The sequence below is a fragment of the Rhea americana genome, unplaced genomic scaffold (genome assembly GCF_003343005.1).
Source record: "Rhea americana isolate MKP2758 unplaced genomic scaffold, rheAme1 scaffold_7, whole genome shotgun sequence".
In the NCBI taxonomy this organism is placed as follows: Eukaryota; Metazoa; Chordata; class Aves; order Rheiformes; family Rheidae; genus Rhea; species Rhea americana.
In genome coordinates this window covers 10,129,820-10,152,002 of record NW_028186867.1, presented here as the reverse complement: position 1 = coordinate 10,152,002, position 22,183 = coordinate 10,129,820, and the positions used below count along the sequence as shown (strand labels likewise).

The 22,183-nt window shown below is 40.7% G+C and overlaps 1 protein-coding gene across 8 annotated transcripts in view; it reads left to right on the top strand.

Annotated features, from left to right (window-relative positions):
* Nucleotides 1-22,183, top strand: part of INPP4A (inositol polyphosphate-4-phosphatase type I A) — a 137,412-nt gene that overhangs the window by 3,931 nt on the left and 111,298 nt on the right. For all 8 annotated transcript variants that reach the window (XM_085321553.1, XM_085321554.1, XM_085321558.1 and 5 more), the window contains exon 3: nucleotides 21,819-21,911. The gene's annotated coding sequence lies outside the window, so the exon portion shown is untranslated. The remainder of the gene's footprint in view (nucleotides 1-21,818; nucleotides 21,912-22,183) is intronic.

Sequence of the window (22,183 nt, the reverse complement as noted above, 5' to 3'; positions counted from 1 at the left end):
CCGAGGAGGGGGCGCCGCGGACAGCTCCGGGCGGTGGCGCGCGGGGGGGGGGGCGCGGCGGCGCGGGGGGCGGTTGGTTGGCGGTTGGGGCGACCGTTGGGCCGTGAGGGGGCGGCGGCGGCGGGGAGCGCCGCGCCCGCGCTGCGGTGGGGGTAACCTCCCCCCCCCAGCCACCATTTTGGGGGTTGCGGCACCCGGTGTTCGCTTCCGACGGCATCGCGGGGGCCGTCGTGGCTCTTGCCATCCCCGGCAGGCGCCGCTCGGTTCGGCATTGCGCGTTTAGCCTCCGCTGAGGTTTATCCTGAGCATCTGCGTGACCTTACGGGAGGCGCGCCAGGCTGTTGTGTGCAAATAAGTACATATAAACAGCTGCGTTGGAAAAAGACAACAACAGGGTGGAGGGGAAAAAAAAGAAAGGATAATGGCTGCTTGCGTGTTTCTTTGCATTCCTGTTTCCAGATGTTCGTGTTACAAGACCTGTGCTTTTCWGCATTAGCCTAGATGCCTGTGTTTGCTGTTTTGCGTGATGCTGTCRGTCAGTAGAACGGCAGACCGACGGGCTCCCTGTCCCCGAGAGATTTGCAGGGTGAATCGCTTGTAGTTGCGGTAGTKCGGTGACCCCAGGACGAAGAGATGTGGTCAGGGTGGTGGGCAGCACTGTGGCCTCCGCACCTGCATGCACTGGCACGCCAGAGYAGCCGTGTACGGAAACGCTTCCGTTTGCAGGATGCGCTTTCCTGAGGTGAGGTTGTCCGGTGCTACTGGGAGGAGTTTGGAGAAGTGAAGATCAGAGTCTTCACTCGTTTTTGCATGTGATACAGCCGTGGCCTTCTGTGAGTTTTGTTTTCTTTCTGCAGCATTGCTATCGCTCAGGGAACAGGAATTGAAGAGCCAAACTTTGTGTGCAGAGTTTGCATGGAAACTGATAAGATATTTAAGAACATTTTAAGATATTTAAGAACATTTAACGTCTATTAATTTATTCCAGACAGCTTTTTTGATTCCTTTCCCATGTAGGAAAACCTTAAAAGGAAGAAAATTCTGTGTTTAGTTTGGTGCATGTTTTAGATTTTTGCCCATTCATTATGTTAGAATATAGTTCTGGAATATAGTAGGAGTGTTTTACTGCATATGCAGTACTGATGCACTCATCCATTTCACATGACTTTGACAGAACGGTATAGGAATGAAGTTGTAGCTTTGTCCCAGTAGTATATGTTTTCCCCCCACAGAGTGAGCAAAATCAATTTATACTAGTCAAAGCTTAGCATAAACTGCATATACAGCATAACTGTATATACGACAGAGGGGCTTTCTGCCTGTGCAGTCAGATACTTACATGTTGTCTGTAGCTCTCCATCTCTGCAGGCCAATATAATTTTGCCTGCAGAAGTCTGTAGTGTCAAGCTTGTCTATATTAACTGTAGAGGTAGCCAGTAAGATTTCACTGTTTGTTTTTTAAGTGACAGATCCAGAAGCTGCTATATGTTTGCATGCCCTCAAACTCTAATGTAAGTGAGATGAGCTTGCAAAACCCTGTTGTCGTGGAAACCAGAGTATCTATTTCCCTTTGAGAAACCACTGTATGCTAATGCTTGTTTCAAAAGCTCTTRTTTTCAAGACTCATTATCAAGGTTTTCTGTGGTTGTGAAGTTTTAATTCAGTGGTCTGTCTTGCTTCTAGGAACTTGAAGGGTACTCGGAGGGGAAATGCCATATTATGATGGTTCTTTCTGGAGTCTCTGTGACAGTACTGATGTTAGGAGGGAGCAGACAGTGGTGGAGAAACATAAAGAACCTTTTGCAAAAAATTTGAAATCTRGTATTCTTATATTTAAGTGTCCAACACTTTCTGAGGTTTGAGATGGACGTAACCTCTTTGATTCAGCATTCTGTGTTGCCAGTACCAAGTTGTTAGCAAATTATGATTTCAGTGCTTTGCTTTCAAGTATCCATATCTAGGCTGTATGCATTTTTCTTAACACATCAGAGCTTTGCCTATGACTTCAGTTATTTGTAATGAGCTAATTTTAGCTTAATCTATAGTGGATGCTAGGATGTAGGGACACATGAAGGAGAAAAGAAATCCACCAAAATGTGACAAGGAGCCGCATGATCTTCAGAGGGAGTTTGGCTCTGTTACTGAAGACAATAATGAAGGCACTTGAAAAACTTACCTACTTTTGTCCCACTTGCTGTCAGCTGAGACAAAAGGCATCAACTCTCTCCGTGATTGTTTTAAATGTTCTCTAAGCTTTTCATAACATAAGTATCCACTAGGGTAGTAGAATTTTTTGTCTGAAGGTCTCGGATATATCAAAGGTTTGATAGCCTCACCCATCTCTTAAACCTGGTCAGGTCGGTCTGGTTGTACAGATACTGCATTAAATGGAAAGTTTACCCAGTGGAGAGACATGAATGCTAGAAGAAATGGGTGCCCCAGTTGTTATGCATTCTRGGTAATATGAAGATTACTTCATGTTATTGTACTGGAACTGGGAAGGAATTAGAGAGGTCAAGGGTCCCTTTTCAGTTTGTTTCCTTATTAGGGTGAATTCAGACTTCTGGTGATGTGCTTTGTTACAGCAAATTTAAATGATCTAATTAGTATTACATAAGATGCACCTTTAAAATTTAAACATATATTTTTTGACCCTTTTGTAGATTCCTTCAGTGGAAAGATTTCCTGATTTTTTTTTTGCTTGGATGTTGCTTCTACCTGTAGTCCTTGAAGAGAGAGAGGGGAGTTGAGTAATGTTGTAGAAAGACCAATTCAGAGCTCTATCTCATGTACTCTTTGTTTCTACCTCTCACTTCCCTTCTTGTTTCTTTTTTGACAAGCTGAGCTTCTTCACTGTTGTAAGATTATCTACCTACCTCTTAAATGAACATCCTTTGCAGAAATGTTGTTAGAAAGTGTTGTGGGCCTTGGAAGAAGAAAGATTTGGGGCATATCTACCTCATCCACATCAGTCAGACAGATAAGCGTAACAATGAAGTGAAAAGTATTTAAATCAGATGAATTGCTGTTTTACTTAATATGATCAGCTCTTTACTATAGACTACTCTTTAATGTAGATTCCTTTTGGTCTTCCGATACAAGGCAAAATTTTCCGTCTGATTTTTTTTTTTTGTCTTTTCTACTTCACAACCGTTTCCTGCTGTCATTGCTGTCTCTCCTTTACTTCCAGTGTTCTTCTCTTTGTAGTGGTCCACTTGCTGTAAGGGACCTGTGGTCACAGATTGGCAGCAACCTGTCCTGTGAGGCAAAACCAAAGAACAACTGGGAGCAAAGCAGGTTGAAAATGAAACATGATCCAGGTGAAGTAAGGAAAATACGAGGCATCTGTAAATAAAAGAAGTCACTGAGAGGAGGGTGTGTGCCTGRGCCGCACAGGGGAGTGGTAGAGCCAGAGCTGGCTTTTGTGGTTTGTCTGGCACAGGCTGAAGGAAGTGTGCATGAGATAACAGAAGGCAAACTCCTCCAGTACTTACCTGGCAATTACCAGGGTGCTTTCCTTTTTCCAGAACTAGGATTGATTACCTTGCGTCAGCCAGCACAGATGCACAGTGTGCTTCTGTTCAGTTCCACTGAACCAGCCACTTTACTGTATCTCGCAGAGCAAAGGGTGGTGCCAGCTCGGCAGAAGTATGTTAGCACTTCTTGAAAAGAACATTTGAAGCTACAGTAGGGTAGAAGTATGTTTGATTTGGGAAGAKGTCATCTCCGGTCTTTTATACTTACACTAAATGTGAATTTCTTGAATTTATGATGTTTTTACCAAATACAGAATGAATAACMAGTAGGAATGTTAGAGTACAAAGTACATCCCAACTTAGTTAAAACAATGTTGATGACACGTAGGAGGAAAACTATGTTGTTCTTAATCTTAAGGCAAGCTGAGATCTTGATTTTAGGTGAAGGAGATTTCCTTCTGAAATTTTTGGTGTGGCTTGTGAATACTGCAAAGGATTTCTCTGTGGCTGAGGCTTGTGAACATGTGTTGGTGTTCACTAGAAGTACTCACTTCATACAATAGTGAGATACTGTTAAGACCTTGTTTGAAATCAGCAGCATGTATTAAAGAAGACATTGATACTCCTGACCAGTTGACCTCTGTGCATGGTCCACTCATGCGAATGTGTCCCCTTGGACTTTCCTGTATTTCTCATGAAGGCCTGTATCTTGTTGATGCCTTACTGCTTGGTCATGCTAACAGAGGCATGTTTTGTGAGAGGTGACATTCTTTAAATACAGCCCTGTTCTTCCAGTTTATTGCAGACAGAACAGATTTTGTGGAGGAGACAAGTGAGCAGCGTGAAAGGGAGTAGCATGGGAGAGTGGGGATCTAAGTATAGAGGGGGAGAGTGAAGGAAGAAGAGAGAAAAGGACATGAGAGTAGATGGTCCATACAGGAAGGAGGAGAGAATGTGACAGAAAAATATGTCCAGTGTTTTCCTGGCCTGTATTTTGCAGTGTTTCTCAGCAGAGCGCTTTGAAGTTGTAGTTGCTGCCAGYGGAGAAGGAGTTCTGCACCTGTAGCTGCAGCTGGGCTCTCCAGCTCCCACCGGCAGGGCTGACCTTGGAGAGAGCACAAAAACAGGGACCAGACTTTAGCACTGGTCTTCTCTGGCAGATGGATCTTGAACTTGAGCATGTGGGAATTAAAAGTGGCTGTGCCACTGTGAACGCAACTGTGGGGACGGGTTGATGGTTTGGCCTGGTACGGGGTTTGTCTATTGCAAATTCATGCTGCTAAATAAGTTGCCTTAGAACAGCTGAAGAGCATCATCTGCTCTCACAAACAGCTTTTTTTCTTCTTTGCTGAAGAAAATAATACATTTTGTATTATTTTGTAACCTATGTAAACATTTATAAGAATGATTATTCTTTCTACCAATTCATGTTGATATGACTAATCATGGCAAGTGCTTATGCAAAGACATGCAAATTTTTGGAAATGGCATATGTTGGTTACATGGGGCTCATCTGTGGCTGAGCTACTCTATCTGTAGTGCAATAAACTCTTTACAGAACTCTGCAAGTAAGAACGGTGCTTTCTATGCACTCRCAAGTGGCTCTGCCTGTATTCAGTTCTTTTCTTTTCGGCAGGGCAAAGAAGTCCATACTAACTTTATGCTTGAACAGCTGTTTTGCCTGTTTGCACCCTACCCTGTCAGTGAATTTCCTGTAACTTTTCTCTAGCTACAGGAGCATATATAAGCAAAATAAAATGTGCTTAGAAAGAATGTGATGCCTTTCTCCTTGCGATGAGTAGGACAAGTCTCTAAGGTACAACATAGAAATTATGGCCAGCAGTGGAGGCACAGGAGATAGTAGGTTTACTGAGAATTTGTTCTTCCGTTCTTTCTTTGTTACATCTTTTGCGATGGGGAAAGTACAATGCTTGATTACTGCTAGGGTTAGGTATTATGTCTTTCTGTATTTCRGATTTGTATTTACTTCAAGCTTTAACCGTTGGCAGTATGAAGTTTGGATTTAGGCTTTAGAAGAGTTTTCTTGAGAACTGTCCAGTCTTTGAGAGTTATACAGAGACATTTTTCAATTCTGAAGTCTTTTTATTATGTGTCTCAAAAATACTTGTCTGCCTTGGAACTCTCACTGTTCTTTTTCTGGCTCTTTCTCTACATTTTCTCAATGATGACCTGTATTAAAGAAACAATATTAGTTTGCTAAACCTCCAATTTTTCATAATATTCTTTCAAAAAACATTTTTGAAGTATTATTTTCAGTGATGCTCAAAATAAAATGAAATGGGCTCTGAAAATCTTTTTTCCTTACCTTCTTGAATTTCTCTGTGCATCTTGCTGCCCATGCATCTTGTCTTGACACTGACAATTCTTTTGATCCCATAACTACTCTCTATATTCACTAAGCTGGAAATTATTGCCTCCCACAGCAGAGCAGGTGGAACGAAGCGTGTGCCTGCGCTTCAGCAACTTCAGTGCAAAGTTCAGCGGCTTAATTTAAACCGGTGGTTTGACATTTCTGAAGAGTGTTCACGTGATCTGGTCCATTGACTTTGCTTGGGGGGCAGTAAACTTTAGCAACAGGRTGGTAATATGTTAAATCACCAGAGCTGCTTGCCAAGCTTTATGTGCCATTTTTCTGTTATGTTTTTACCACTGAGTGATAAGTATTAGTGYAGTTAGTTCCACTAGCAGTTCTTGGAATACCAGGATTTGTTTAACACTACAACATTTGTTTAAAAAAGCATTTTCCACAGCCGTATACAGAAGCTTGTGTGTAATATACATATATTTATGTGTAATATAACGTACAGTGTAAAATACAAAATCTGKGACAGGTCTTCCTGTGGAAGCCCGGAAGTCTCTAGAGCATCTCTCAGGTGCTTTCTGAGTATAGATGTCATCTGCACAAGAGAGTTATATCATGGCTATGTTATCCCTTTCAGTTTGTGTGGGTTACTTTACATTACCAGTTGTTCAGTATCATATGGGCAGATGTACAAACAATTACTGTAATAAACAGTCATATCAATAGAAAAGTCATGTTTGTCTAGCCATGTTTAAGAGTCAATGTTGCAGCTGAAAACCAGGAGTTAGTGTTATGTGACACAGCTTGTGGACTTGCAAGTTTGATCTGCTCTGCAATCATGTATTTCTAGAAATATCGAATGTGGTCCTGGAGATTTTCTGGTGGTCATAAGGAGAGAGTTTTGCTTTTGATCCCAAAGTGTGGGTAGACTGTCATAATTTCTGGGATCAGGTGAACAGTGTTGGTTCCACAGTGGCGATGCTGCACCATACAAACAAGACAGTAGAGACGCAAAGACAGCATTTTAAACCCCAGAAGACCTATGCTGCTTGCAGAATGTTTATATTAGAAACCACCATCTGATCATGATGTGACCTTKTGGGCTTCAGTTGTGCTAACTCTTTGATTAGATGAGCTGCTATTCTTTGTTGTATTTAGTGCGCAAGAATGGGCTAATCTGGGAATGAACTCAAGTTCTGCTGTAAGGACATTCAACAGCTTTATTTGTTGTGGAAATTGAAAGGTGTACAGTGAGCAGGGCAGGTGATCGAGGAAAGAGGAGAAAATTGTCTTGTGATAAAGAGCAGCATACTTGCAGAGGTCTAGGCTGTATCCCCGCCACAGTTCCCGTGTGGTGCAGGGCAAGTCTTTTAAAACTGTCCTTTTGCCATTGGTCAGTACAATGTTTCTTGGTTCTGGGATGCCTGATTTTGTTGACTTTGTTCTGTCCATTCTGTTCGCTCTTTAACTCCAGGTGCAGTGTCTCTTCCCTTCCCTCATCTGGCTCCCAGGCTCCTTACCCAGCCTTAGTTGCCCCTCTCAGCTCTCTCTATGCTCCTTGCCAGTCTCTCTGCCCAGCCGATAATCTGTCTGTTCCCTGACTCTTTACTGCAGTGCTTTCTCCCAGCCAGGCACTTCCTGACCTTATTTCTAGCCCCAGACCTCAGTCCTGGTCTTCAGCTACCTTCACGCTTTTAACCCAGCTTTGCCAATATCACTCTTCAAATCTGCTATTCCTTCCCCTGCTCCTTTGGTCTTGCCATTTTCTCCTCGCTTTTGAATTTGATGTCTCGCTCTTCCTTCTGTAGGCTTGTCCTAGAAATGCAGGTTCCCTTGGCCCTCTGCTAAGGCCTTGGCCCCAGTGCGTGTGCAGTTTGGTCAGCTCTGGAAACCAGGAGTGCTCAAAGTAATTGTTTGGTGTCTCTGGAGACTTCAGTTGTTAGCAAATCTCTACTGAATCTGTGTTAACTGTAACTTTTAAAGGATTAGGATAGAAAGGAAGAATTRCCAGATTTCTTTTTCATTAATTTATGCAAAACATATTTTTCCTTTAGCCTTTATTCTTGGCAGTAGCTGAACTGTTTTAGCTAAAATTAATTATTATTATTATTATTGTTATTTAAATCAGCTTGAGGCAAACACTCAGCATGGAAGATTTCTGGGCACACGCTTTGGGAAAAACCAAGCAATTGAAAACAGCAGTCTTTTAGGAAGTGATGTTGAGCAGCTCTAGTTACAAGTGGTGGTTATAGGTCGTTACCAGTCCCACCTCCTGATATCTCCTCTTTTGCTGAAGGGTTAAGGAAGTGCTTTACAAACTGTTCATTCTCTTCATGCAGACTGATGTATCTCAGCTATTGTGCACTAATGCAGCAGCATAATATTGGCATGTACTGGCATATAAATGATTTTTAAAACAACACTGGCCTGTGATGGCATGTAAATGACTTACTTACCCAGAAAAAAAGCAAAGTAAATTTTATGTAGCAAGGAACTGCTTCCAGTGTAAACAAAGACTTTCCTACTGCTCCCCCTTTGATAAGTATGATGAAAACGTCGAAGTGCATCTTTGCTTTGCCACATACCAAAACCCTTCTCACAGTTTCTCCTCCTCAGCAGTGCAGTGTTCCCAAGTGACTGTGAAGAAGCACTTGTTAAGCACTAACTCAGAATATATGGGTGCTGCTGGATAAGCTGCATGCGGTATTAGTCTTTCATCAAATAATGATCAGACTCCATCTAACCAAGTTTGTGTCTTGAGAAGACTATATATGTTCTGTTTTCATGGTGAGTTCAGATTAAATATCTTCTATGCTACATTTCTTTTGGCGATAAGATATCGGCCAAGAATGATTATTTTGTTGGTCCAAGAAGTATCAGTAAGAACTGTATTTCTGCTAATGTTACAAAAGCTTCCAGCAGGAGTTAAGTTTACTGCTTTGCTTGTGTTAGAGGTGGATATGGAACAAGTTTTGTTAATTCTTGATCAGGTTGTCACGGAGCTTTCCATCTTTGTTTGAGACTTTTGCGCCATGATGTCTGAAATGTTCTGTACTTAATATATTATGGTAGGTTGCAGCTCTGTGTTCCTGAGAGGCTTTCCGGCCAGGAGCAAGCAATCTGTTATGACCAGAAGGATATATCTTGTTTATATGCTCTATAAAAGGACAGCACAGCAAAATACAGTCAGTGAAGAAGCAGACATGAAAGCTCCTGTAGTGAATGAGTTGGCAATGAGAATTTTGTATGTTGTGCTGTATTGAACATGGGGAATATTTCAGACTGAATATGTAATTAATATATTGAATGAGTATGCCTCCATGAAATATTTCACAGCTCTGTTGTAAACTGTAAGTAGTGCAGTTACAGTAAAGGTATGTGTGTCCAGGTGCTGTCAGAATGAGGAACTTTAGCACCCTGTAGGCTTGGATTTGAAATTAGCAATTATATTAAAATCTGCTGGATAAAATGATCRTGCAACTAAAAATAAGCTGGTAGGATGTCAGTAAAGCCATTAGAAGACATCACGGGCTCCTTGTTGGCTTTCTGCACAAGCAGAGATTTGTGCTGCTTTTCAGTGGGTGCACAGCACCTGTTAGCTCCCAGCGGTATGATTCTGTCCTGGGAGRAGAGCTGCTGGTGGAATGGAGGTTTCTGCTCTGCTGTGTAGGAGCTATTCAGCAATTAAACTAGCTGCGAGGTGCAGGGAGCCTTTGAGAGCCACTTTAAAAGCGTGTCTCTCCAGTCCTAGCAGAAGGCAGGTGCYTGGGGAGACGAGCAGTGGGGGACTAGCGGGGAGGCTTTGGTTGTGGATAGTGTTCTTCTAATGTAGTTTCCCTTCCCAGAAACAGCAACAAAAACTTCTAGTGTTTCATTATGTAAATGTCATGTCCCATGTAGCCAGGGGCATTGGATGTCTCAGGGGCTAAAAGCCTGGCATATGAATACAAATTTTGTACTCCCATATCTTTCTGTTTCCCTCATGTTGACATGAAATGACATAAGCATGGTTTTCCCCAGCTCCCCTTACCTCAGAGTTAACGTATATACTGTAACTCAGAAAGTAATGTGTTAGTTCTTACTTTTGGAACAGCACAGTGCTGTTGTGTTGCCATTTTTTTTTAAACAGTCCCAAGTTACACTGAACATTTTGCATCTAGCTTTGAAGTGTTTAAAATACCCAGAACACGTTTGCTCCTGGGGTATCTACTGTTGGGTGAAAAAGCCAAGAAACAAAAGAGTCCCCTCTGCCAAGAYGCATGGGACAAGGATAGGTCACCCCAGGAGTTAATATTAGAACTTATCTTTATTTCCGTGCTGTATCTGACAGGTAGGGACTGGCAAGAGAAATAATGAGTCTCTTTTCTGATACAGTAGTGCTTCTGCAAGTATGCTACTGGGAGCTTTCAGTCTGTGTATGGAAATGTATTTTGCCATACCTTTTCCTCTCCCATTTATTACTTCTTGCTCTGGAAAACTGCGTTTGGGACAGGCATCCAGGATGAGTTTTAAGAGTGAGGGTGATAGAAGGGGGAAGTGAAGCAGCTCTGTGAAACTACCTGGAGAGTCCTGTGAAAGGTTCTTCTGGGAGGAAGCATTGTCCTCTTGTCCCRGGTAAAGTAAGGTGATGAGTAATTCTCTCCTGAGAAAGGGAGGTTGTAAGGCCTGACTTTTACATGCAGTGGTTGAAAAAGTTTCAGGGAACGTAGCAGTCCTACTACCAATGTTAGGCATTTGAGCGTCACAACGTCTCTCTGTATTGCATCTACCTGGGACATGTATAAAGTGAAGAATGAATAAAGTACAAACAAGTCCAAGCTTTGTAGCATTTCTGCGGCAGAACAATATAAGGAACTAGAGTGTCTCAGCACTGGACGTTTTGAACTTGATGCTTCAAGAGAAGCATTAAAATTTGGGCTGCTCCCGTAGGCAGCTCTGTGCTCCTCACTGTCTATGACGAGGGCATTCTGAGAGGAACACAGCCAGAGCACGATGAACCCTGCTAATTTCCAGCTGCGAGCTGCTGCTGAGGTTGATAAATTAGAGCTCTCGAATGGCTGGTCTAACCTAAACTCTGAGGTTTAAGGTTTGGAGGAATCATGAAGCGGTAAAAATCAGTGTTTGTCCTTTTCTGGCTTTGTTGTTTACTGACTGAGTTGGGGAAGGAGGAGCCCATGAAAGCATATGTCTCTGGAGAGAGTAATGTTGTGCGGCCCTGGAAGAGGGAGAGTTTTCTGTACTTCTCAAAAGTGTCAAGCGATTTGGGGATGAAAGAGAAAATATAAGTGCTAACCTCCAGAAGTAGAAGCAAATAGAGAATTTGTTTTCATGACCTCCTTTTTCTGAATGCTGCAGTTAGGCTTACAGATTAGGAATGGTTTAGAATTGGGTCCGTTTGAAACGATGAAGCCATGCAAATGGAAAGAGAGACATCCGAAGAGAAGGATATTCTCAGAGCACAAGTTGAGAGGTCTAAGCTGTCTGTGAAAGTGTGAGTGGGTTAGGGAAAGGAAAGCCATGCGTATGAGTTTTATGCAAACAGACTTAAAAAGATGTGGAAAGTAAATTGTGGAGCAGATAGAGCAATATCATTTATCTGTCATTATTTTTTAGGACATTGTAGGTGCGAAGGAGCTAACGAAAGATCCTCTAGAATTATGGTGCTGAGATCGTAAGAGTGTAACTCACAGAACTGCAAGAAGCAAGACATTAAAAACAGGAAAAAAAAAGAAAAACAAGGAAGTGGAACTGTGAACTCAGAGGGAACTTCAGTAGTATTGGATTAACAAAACTAGCAGTCAGAAAATAAAAGCATCCAGATGTCTAAAAACTGGAAGATTTAAATTTCTCAGAATGAATATGAAAGGAGAAGCAGCCCCCAGCACAATAAATTTTCAAAACACTACACTAGTGCTTGAAGGGAGTACCTTCAAGCACTGCATAAATTAGTACAGTACAGAGGCAATGTAAAATTTCTAAGTGGTAAAAATTTGCTTTACTTTCAGAGTTAGCCTCCTAAAGCATAACAGGAAAAAAGAAAACCCCAAAGCAAAGCATGAGGTTACCACACTGACTTCTGCAGAYGCCTAAATCAAAAGGAACTATTTGTTGCACTTAATATACATAGAAATAATATTTCACTCTGCAAAGCTGTGTCCTAAAATATTCTCTCAAATGCATTGTTTCTAGCATGACAATTGCTAATAGACAAACTTCTCTGATGGTTATCCTGTGGGCAAAGACAAATATGCAAATTTAATTTCCGGAGAAGAAGAAATATGACCTAAAAATAAACCGTGGTTGCTTAAGTGACTATTTCCTCAACAAGCCATTAAAATCAAGGGAATTGGTAGTTAACCTGTCATTGGTAACCTGAAATCATGATTTCCTCTTTCCCATTTCCACGAGCCCTGAGATATATGCCTATTTCTGAGTATTTTTGTTTCTGAGCAGATATTTGGTTAGGTTATTTTCTAAGATGACTCTTGTAACTGTTGTGTATTAAGTAGGAAAGTGAATGCATTACTAAAATGCTGGCTTGCACTTCTGTCAAGTAGCTTTGAATGCCATGGCACACTGGACATCAAGAGGATTTTTTGTATCCTATCGAATCAAAATAATGGGGTAATCCCACTGGTAAGAGACAACTCACTCCTCCTTCAAATTAAACAGCATGACACTTGGTTCCTATTGTAGGAACAGCCTCTTGTCTCTAAAGCACTGCTCTCTGTCCTTCCCAAATGTGAGATTTTTTAGTCTGTGAATTGWAAGTCGTCCCCTTCCCATCTAGTCCCCTGCAACTGTGTTAACTTTTGAACAGCTGTTGCACGCTTTCACCAGGTAAGCGGGTGTATGTTAAGGAAGGATTCTCTTATAGTGTTTAAATGCATTATGCAGATGAGTAAGTATAGGAAAAACTTCTTTTTTTTAAGTGGAATTTCTTTGTAATAGGGTTTATTTATGTGAGGTTATTGTTTGCAGGAATGAGATGATACAATGATGCAGGATTCTTGCTGCAATAGATATGGTGGTTTCCTGTTGCAATACATGTAGTTGGAAGTAATCTGGATGTAAGACCTGTTTTTCTCCTAGTTAGGTGACCTTTTACATGGGGCTGAAAGCAGGAGCCATGAGCAAGGCAATGGAGAAATGTATGAGGACTTTGTATCTGAAGGTTGAAAGGAAGAAGATAAAGCTGCGTGTTTCCTTTTAATGGTTGAGTAGTTCTGTTGTTTTTACATGTTTTGGGGTATCCATTTGAATAATATCAAGTAACATTTAGTGAAGATATCTAGGAGAAAGAGTGAGAGAGAAAGACCATACCTGTAGGCATATATGGCATATGCCCATATTTGCCCGAAGAGCAACACAAATGATAACTCATCAGCAGCCCAGCCAACACCACATGTAATTTCCGTGTCGGCCTCTGCCTTCCATGGCCTGTTCAGACTTGTGTGCTTCCGATGCTTGAAAGTCCTTTCCCGGCGCCCTCCGTTTCTGTCGTGTTCAAATTTGAAAGTGATGTTTCAGTACTGCTGTATGTGTGTAATGATGCCCATATTGATATTTCATTCTTCTGCAGCATTCGGTATTTTATGCCAGAAGAGGTGGAAATGAAATTTAAACCCAGAAAGTTGTAGAGAAATGTCACTGGCACAGTGACGGGCAGTGTGGAAATCCTTGAAATGACACAGATGATGAGCAAAGTTTGTAAGATGAGTAGTAAGGGAGTGTGCTCCTCTCTATSAAACAGGAGGAGCTTAAAGCTGGAGTGGGAGGTGTATGATGTCTCCATGAAGATGTTTTTTATTGGAAAACCTGAGAGGTGGGGGATGAAGAGAGAAACATGCAACACTTAGGAAGGCTTTGGAAATGTGCTGCTGTCATTTGTTCTCACTGTCAGGCTGACTGGCCTACTTCCCTCTGAAAAGCATTTACTRACAAAACTGGGTTGCACATCCTCCAGATGAAGGCATAGCTTTGTAGAGCAGCAGGCGACCCTACCTGTCAGGGTTGGATTTTTCTCTTTTCTGGCTGCCTGAATCTGAAATGTATTCTTGGCAGTGGTTCAACTTCCCAGGCTTTAACTGAATTGCTATATTTAGAGCGACTGGGTGTTTACTTTTGGATAGAAGTGGAGACAAGTTCTCAAGTGAGGAGTCAAAGAAAATCTGCTGCTGTCTGCTCCTTTGCTTTGCTGATACCACAGCTTTTAATATGGTACTCTTAATTAACTTTATAGCTTGCTTCCATTACTTGTTCCCAGAAAAATGGTGTGAAGCGATTTAAGCTTACCTCTGTTGCTGGAGTGTTGATTTTGGGCAAAGCTGAAATGAAAGAGGAAGTTGGGATGGAGAAACATTGTTGCAGTTTGATAACACATTTAAGTAATTATTATTTTAAAGTGTGGAGTCTATCAAAATCAGTTGCCTGTATTTTTAATGTGTTGTTTTTTAATTTGATATTAACATAAAAATAGTAAAGGGTTTATAAAAAGTGTATGCAGCATTGAGACAGCATTGCGCAAAGTTTGTATTTTTCGTGCTGGTGTTTAGCCTTTCTAGAAAACGATATTTGCTTGATGATACTCTGTTGGATCTAACCTTCTCCTTTACCCACCCCCTTTTTCATCCACAGTTCACATGGCTGGCTGAAGATAAGCTCTTTGGATACCTCAGCATGAAATTTTGCAGATGCTCACTAGTCTTAGTACATGTGAAGCTGTGATTGCAGTTCTCTAAACAGTGCCAGAGATGCTGAATTATGTTTCYGGTATTGCCCAATCTCTTTAATTAGTCTTGACTTACAAATGATGGAGCGAGGCCCAGATGAGTAATGGTGCATCAGTGAGTCATTGGCAGAGCTGGTCTAGATCTGATTGTAACAGATACTTTTTACAGACACAAAAGGGCCATGCAGGACAGAGTGGGAACTGTCATGGCATAATTTAGATAGAGCTGTCTTTAGGTTCTTGTGCATGTACAAGAAGAAACTTCTCATTTTCTCTCTGCAGCACATTTGTGGCTGGGATCTAGAAGAGCATGCTCTTTGCTGAAACAGGAATTTATGCCTCAGTACTAGATACAAGTGCTGTTTTTCTCCTGGTGCATCAGCAGTTTGAGTTGTGGGACTAGAGCTGAGAGGAGAAATGTGATCTTCCCCAGCGTCGCAGTGGGACACTGCTGCGCCTAGCACTAGCTGAATAAGCAGCCCGGGTCCCAAGGAAAGCACGCAGCGGGCCTGGGCAGCAGGCGCAYGTATGTCTTAGTTGCACGAGTCAGTATTGGGGCCCTCAGGGCTTTCCAGCTTCTCTTTTGCTGGAGCAGAAGGGGAGGGGAKGGCGCTGCTCGTGCACGGAGGCAGTCCAGGCCACTGCACGCTTTCTTCGGCTGTGGAGACCCAATCAAAATGATCACTCAGAATGTTATTTTTTTATTTTATTCTTTAACTAAATGTTTACAGGAATTGTCCATTGTAGAAGGCTTTCCTGCCACCTCTGTTGCAAGCCAGCTCTCCCTTGACAGCTCTAAGTTATTTGTGATTTTTTTTTTCTTTTGGCTGAAGCTTTGAACTGCTAGAGGTCGTGCTTTGACAGCTCTGAAGAATTAAGTCTTAAACAAATAGTGTGTAAAGTTTGAGCAACAGCAGCGTGTTTTCCTACACCCTGCAGGTCTTGAACTGGAAGGCCTGTTTTTAATGAAAAAAGATGCCTACAGAGAAAAAGACCTCTTTGTTCAGTTTTCTTACAAAAATTGAAAAGATCATTTTCAAAATTCCTGTCCAGAAATGTTTCTTAAACTTGCAAGCTCAACTGAGCAAAGTGGTTTTACTYTTTTTCCTTAGTTCAGACCAGCAGCTTGCTTTAAAGAACGTGAAATACTTGTCTTCTACTTGGATTTAATGTTTCTGCTTTTAAAGGAGTTTATTTCTGCTCAACACTTAAACAAGAAACAGGAAACTGAAACATAGTGCAGAGTTTAATCCTATTTGAAAACATCTGCATGAAAAAATTCTGTATATTTTTCTGGGCATGTGTTCTAGTTGTAAGRAAATGGATAAAATAAACTGTACTTTTTTAGTCAGAATGTRCATCACTATTCTCCTTCCATTTTGTCAGGAAACTTTGCATAGTGGACACTTTTATATATGCAGACAGATGTATTTTCTAGATTTTTTCTTAACATTTCACTCTACAAATAGCTTTCAAACTTGTTGTTAGAAATAGAATTTTAAATTTACATGCCAGAGTTTCAGTATCTGTAACTGTGGTACCATACACGTCCTAAATTCTTTAGAAATAGTACATTCCAGATTTTGGAGAAAAATTTGGATTTGGAAAATTACAATAAAGCTTGAACTCTAATTAGTGACATAGATAGTAACAATTCTATTTTCTRATAGAAATACCACCAATACCACCACATACCACCAATAAATGAAAAATCAGCATTCTTTTGCTTATGCTAGAGTAGTAAAAGTCATCTATGTAGTAAAACTCTGTAAAATCACTTCTCATTAAATCATAATGTTGTGGACAATAGAAATACTTAAAGATCTCAAGACAGAAGGAATCTTTTTTTTTCCTCTCTCCAAGGCCTGTTTCGCAAAGCAGATGTAGTAAGCTTTGTATGTTGGTTCCCACTTCTCTCAATTTACAGCTTTAAAATAAACCAACCAACAATGTCCAGCAGCCTTTAACAACACAGCATGATTGAAACGGATTTTCTTACTAGCGATAACCAATGAAGTAAATATGGGAGGATGCTTATTTCTATTTTGTGAAGGAAATATTTGTCTGGATCATGATTTAAGCTATCATTTTCACCAATATTTTTAGAACTTTCTTTTATATTTGTATTTTCAGTATCKGTGGTTGCAGATTTTCTTTGACTTTAATGAAAAACAAAATATTCAAGAGAAACGGTTTAAGGAAGAGTATATTGAGTTCATATAAAATACATTTCAGCAACGTATATTTGAGTTTGAGATGTTTTTGTTGATGAAAAACAAACTATTAGAGGTCAGGCATGGGGCAACAGCATCTGTAGCCTGGTCAGATTCCTTATTGTTTTCTTCTGATTGATTGTGGGTTAAAGAGAAGACAACAAAGGGAATGCCTATGTCTAATTAATAGATAGCAATGTTTATTGTATCTAATGATGGTGTTTACAAAAAGTAAACATCTGTTCTGTCGTTCTCTGGGTTATGACACAGTTCTAATATATTTGTTGTTTTTATTTTGGTATACTCTAAAACTCCTGACCTTGTTTCAGATGGTAAATTGGTGATGGTCATTCTCTCTCTCTCTCTCTCTCTCTCTTTTTCCCCAGATAGTTCTAAATTAAGTATATTGCACTCTGTGTCTTTTTTTTTTTCTTTCCTCCTTCCCTCCCTTTTTAAGTAAAGTAAACAAATCCCACAAAACTCATTTGATATTTTTGGTTTCCCACATCTATTTTTGGCTGCTTGCATCATGGGGGGAAAAATGCAATGTGGCTCATAGCACAGTGACATACTAGGTTWTATATGTCTGTTGACTGGTGAGAGGTGTATTCGTTTTTGAATGTTCTAAGTGGAAGTATACGCACAGATATTGTAGTAGTTGTTTGGGATGTTTTTGTTGATGGTACAAGTCGTCACCTGCATTTGAATTTGCAGGCTTTCCTCTTTTCCTGTCTTGGGTTTTGTCCAGTGATAGGACGAGAGGCAGCGGGCACAAACTGAAACACAGGAAGTTCTGCCTSAGCACGAGGAAAAACTTATTTACTGTGAGAGTAACAGAGCACTGGAACAGGTTGTCCAGAGAGGTTGTGGAGCCTCCATCCTTGAAGATGGTCAAAAGCTGTCTGTACAGGGTTGTAGGCAACCTGCTTTAGGTGACCCCACTTGAGCAGGGGGATTGGGCTAGATGATCTCCAGAGGTTCCTTCCAACCTCAACCATTCTGTGGTTCTGAGGTGGCCACTGGCAGCTGGGGCAAGTGGCTATGGATGAGCGGAGCCTGCTSTGCTACCACCATGCTTCTGGGCTGAGCATTTGGCCTTCCAGTTAGTTCTGGTTCATAACTGAGCTCCTGTTGTATAGGGATGATGGGTTTCCTAGGTTGTCATGCTGGACATTTTCAGTTAGCAGTCAGGAATGCCTCTGGTCTGGCCAGTTGAATGAGATGAAAGTTGGGGTCCTGAATATGGTTTGTACGTTTGTAATGGAAGCTTGGTTTTACAAAAGGATATGATGTCTTTAGCAGTTACGGATATAGTGTGATCAAAAATGATTTTTTCATTCGGAAAAGGATGTGGTTTTTTGCCATATGATTTTTTTTTYCTCTTACACTCTGAATGTAAGTTTTAAYACTGAGAATTGTTTTAATGCTTGARAAGTTGAAATTAGGGCTTTTTATTGCTTAAGGAAAATGAAGCACAAAAAAGGAGACAACGCATGATAGTAAATTACGATGATCCTTCATTTGTTGGACAGGATTGTAGCTACCTCTTGTAGTGTGTGTTATTCAGGAGCTCTCTATAAACAATGAGGAGGCCTATCAAAATACTATGTTTTCTTTCTTTTGACCTGTTGGCTGCTTTCCGTTTTGAACTTGACTTGATAATGACAAATTTTCTTAAGAAAAATCCTGAAAACCCATGTTGATTATTTTGTGGCTTAAATCACAGAGAGAACAAATAAATAAGGACATCTGTGGATGGGATTCTGCTCAGATACAGGGCTATACACAGCTCTGGGGGAGAAATATTCACAAATATGTGAACTTACATGTATGCATAGCTTGCATATACCACACAAACTCCTAAATTCAGCTGCAGAGTTGTAAGAAGTGCGTGTTCAGGTAGTAGGGAGAACAGACTGGAAAAAAAATGTAGGTAAGAGAAGACAGGATGAAGTGATGTAATTTTTTCCAGTCTTTTTCCAAACAGTCTTTTAAAAAAAGAATTTCAAGTGCTGTTTTGTTGCAGGCACATAGATAGGTCACAGTGGATGAACAGAGTCAATGATGCTAAGTACACAGAGACCTAAGACTGCACTAAAATCAGCCTCGTCTTTGCTTATGATATCTGCCAAGTCTCAAGCTCAGGAGTCTTTGTTCTCTGCTCCTGTTCATGTCATTAYAGACTGCAACGCCAGACACTAAACTGGTCAGAACAGACCTCTTACAACCAGGATATTTTCCTCYTCTATTGTCTTATTTGTCTCTTCTGCTGACATCAGTGAGTTTTGGATCAAACCCTTACTTCCATGAAAATCTTAGAGACTGGAGATGAAAAAGTGCCTTTAATTTTTTTTTTTTGTGGAAAAGAAGTAAGTAATTTAGGCAGTTCTAAAACATCCTCATAATTTTTTTATTTGTAACAATTTCTGCATTTGTCGCAAGTTCATTAACTCGCTTCCTACTGTGGTTTGTACTGGCGAGGATTGTTGCAGGCAATTAAACCTGAAAGTCACAYGATAAACACTCGCTGTTAGTTTTAGGCAGAGACAGATGTCATCTGTTTTACAGGAAAAGGTCACCTTCTTGCATTATCAAGTCTCAATCCAATAGATTTAGATTTCTGCCTCTAAATCTGTGTGATCTAAAGAAACTATRTAGTGAACATCTGACCCCTGTAGTGATGTTTAGACTTCCACTGTTGTAAATGGTGCAAAATCATACTACTTTCGAAAACACATTTTGCTGTTTAAGTACAGTGAGATACTTTATGCAGGATTTATATTTTAACTGAATGRCTCATCTTAATGATTTTAATATGTAATGACTGCTCCTGCAAAGGTAGAACTTCAGAGTAAAACGAGTTGAGAAGGAGGGAAATCATTTGTAATTCATCATGTGAACAGACAGAGAATATAGCATTCATAATTATAAAAATGTGTGTATTTGTCTTTTGTGGTGTACATGAAAGGAAAAAAAAATTCTGCTAGACCACTGAAAGTAACTTTTAACTGAGCTGTGGTTACTCCCTGCTGGAATGTAAATCCTCAGGAAGTTTGAAATAGGTAAGCAAACATGAGGAAAGATAACAGGCAACGTACAGAAAACAAAAAATACTAAAACAAAAATACTACTAGGACTTTCGGCTCTTTGGTTTTAGAACAAAAAAGTAATTTATTTGAAACCAAAATGGCATCATATTCTGGTTCACTAACAAAATCTGGAGAGTTTAGCAATTGCAGGCGGATGTTGAGCTGGCCGCATATAGTTTCTGTGAGGAACAGGAAAGCACTGCTTTAGCTTTGGTGTCTCTTGTCTACTTGCATTCTTTAGCTTTGGTGTCTCCTGTCTTCTTGCAGACCTTTGGAACTGAGAAGTGTTTATTTGGAAGGCAAAATACAATGCTGGTAGTTAAACATGGTTTAAGCAAAGTTAAGAGGTTGTTATAACTGTTGGAAATGAAGCAGGATGTGTTTGCTTGCATCTTCATTACCATTTTTATAGAGGACATCTATGCCGTCYTGTTTGCGTGGACTCTAACCCAGTCATGCACACTCTGCCTGTAAGTGGCATGAGCCTGGTGAGGGCYGTGAGGTGGGAGTGAGGAACTGGCTCAGGTTGTTCCTTCTTCAAGTCTTGCTGATGTGACCAGCACCAGTCTGGCTTGAACCAGCTTGCTTAGGCCTCTGTGGTTGGCAGATTAGAAAGCCTTGTAATAAAGCGATGAAAAATAATATGAGATAACTAGTGCCATGAAATCTTTCTGCTGAAGTGTTCTGGGGATACCTCGTGCAAGCCAGACACCAGCTGAGGTCTAAAGCACCAACAGATTTCAGCCTGAACTTGGGTGTAACTATCTGAAAGCAACAGATGTAGTTAGAGGAGCCTGATGTCTCTGCAGAGTTAGTTTTTGTTCTCTTAATGCTTTAAATTCCTGCCACTTGAATATTTAAAGTGGTTTTGCTGTATTAAGAATGAAGCAAGGAAGTAGTTGTTAAGAATATGTTAGATGTGTTAGGCTTTGCTGCTGGGCCCTCCTTGTGATGTACCTTGGGTCTCCACAGATTCTCCAGCACACTTTTTTCTTCTCCCCCCCCAATTCTTTGCTAAATAGAGTACTTCAGCCATACAAAGTGAAGCGATTCAGAGCTCTGTGTATTTATTCAGTAGTACTTCCTATCTGACTTCTAAAGGGGACATACTTGCCCAAGACTGTTGAGATACTTGTCTGCTTATTGAGGATGCATATTGGATCCCTCTTCTGACTTTGGCAGTTGTCCTCAGAGATCCCCAGGCACAGCTAGGAACTGGGAATTTGAAAATTGGGTGCTCCACCCAGTCCTAAATAATGGAAGCCACTTAGGTCAAACATTAGTGCTTTTCYTCTGTTGCTGTTGTGTCCTATTGCATCAGTGAAGTTACCTACAGAACAAGAAGTTGTCTGAATGAAGTCAGTGGTTAAAATAACTTCCCATAAAGAAGGTACCTACAACCACAGGGAAAGCTACTTTATCCCTGAGCTTTTTTTTGAAGGGCAAATTGGAAAGAGTTGCTGGAAGGAAATATGAAGGCAACTTTGTTTCTGGGTGTATGGCTGTGAGGTCTGAGATGAGGAGTCAGAGGGCAAAAGTATTTAGTTTGGGGTTACCCTGTGATACAGCAATACAGGGGTGATGCCTGCTATCACTGTGTTTTAGGGAAAAATCTCACAGTGGTATTGTTCTGCTTCTGAGAAAAAAGGACTATTATTTTATGAAGGTAACCGGTTTACTTTTTCAGTGGTTGTGGGGAAATAAAAGAAAATAAAAAGGCAATAATTCATCATCAAGAACCCCCAAAACATTACTAGAACTGCTGACGTACAGAAAATTTAGGGTGCTTTCAGGTATAGAGTGTCTAAAATAATGTTAAAAGATTAAGCACAGTACTCACTCTTATTWWTWTTTTASTAAAAWAWWAATAACTATCATAGGAAATTTATCCCAGGAAGTTTCTGTAATATAACCACTGGAGAAGTCCAGTTTATCACTATTTGTCTACAGAACTATTAGTTAGAAAACCTCTGCCTTGTTTTACAGCTGTCACCGTGAAATCCCTCTGAGCCTGGTGACAGTAGTGGACTAATGGGGCTGAACAACAATCTCGATCTCTAAAGGAAAGACCGGTGAGTGGTAAGTCTCAATTTTACCCTTGATTTACCTGTCTCCTAACTCACTTCTCTACATGTGTTAATACTATGTTCACCAAGCAACAGTCTCTTCTAGGGACAGTCTGATAAGTCAAAATGTGTTATTCTTCATGGCTTCAGCAGCGCTTGGTCTGTGAACAATCTGTCTTATAAAATATGGATTTGGGCTGTTTTGTTTATTCAGTGGCTTGAGAACTGGGCTCCTTATCCTGTTACTGCTGTTTAGCAGGCCAATATATAGTCCCTAAGCTGTAG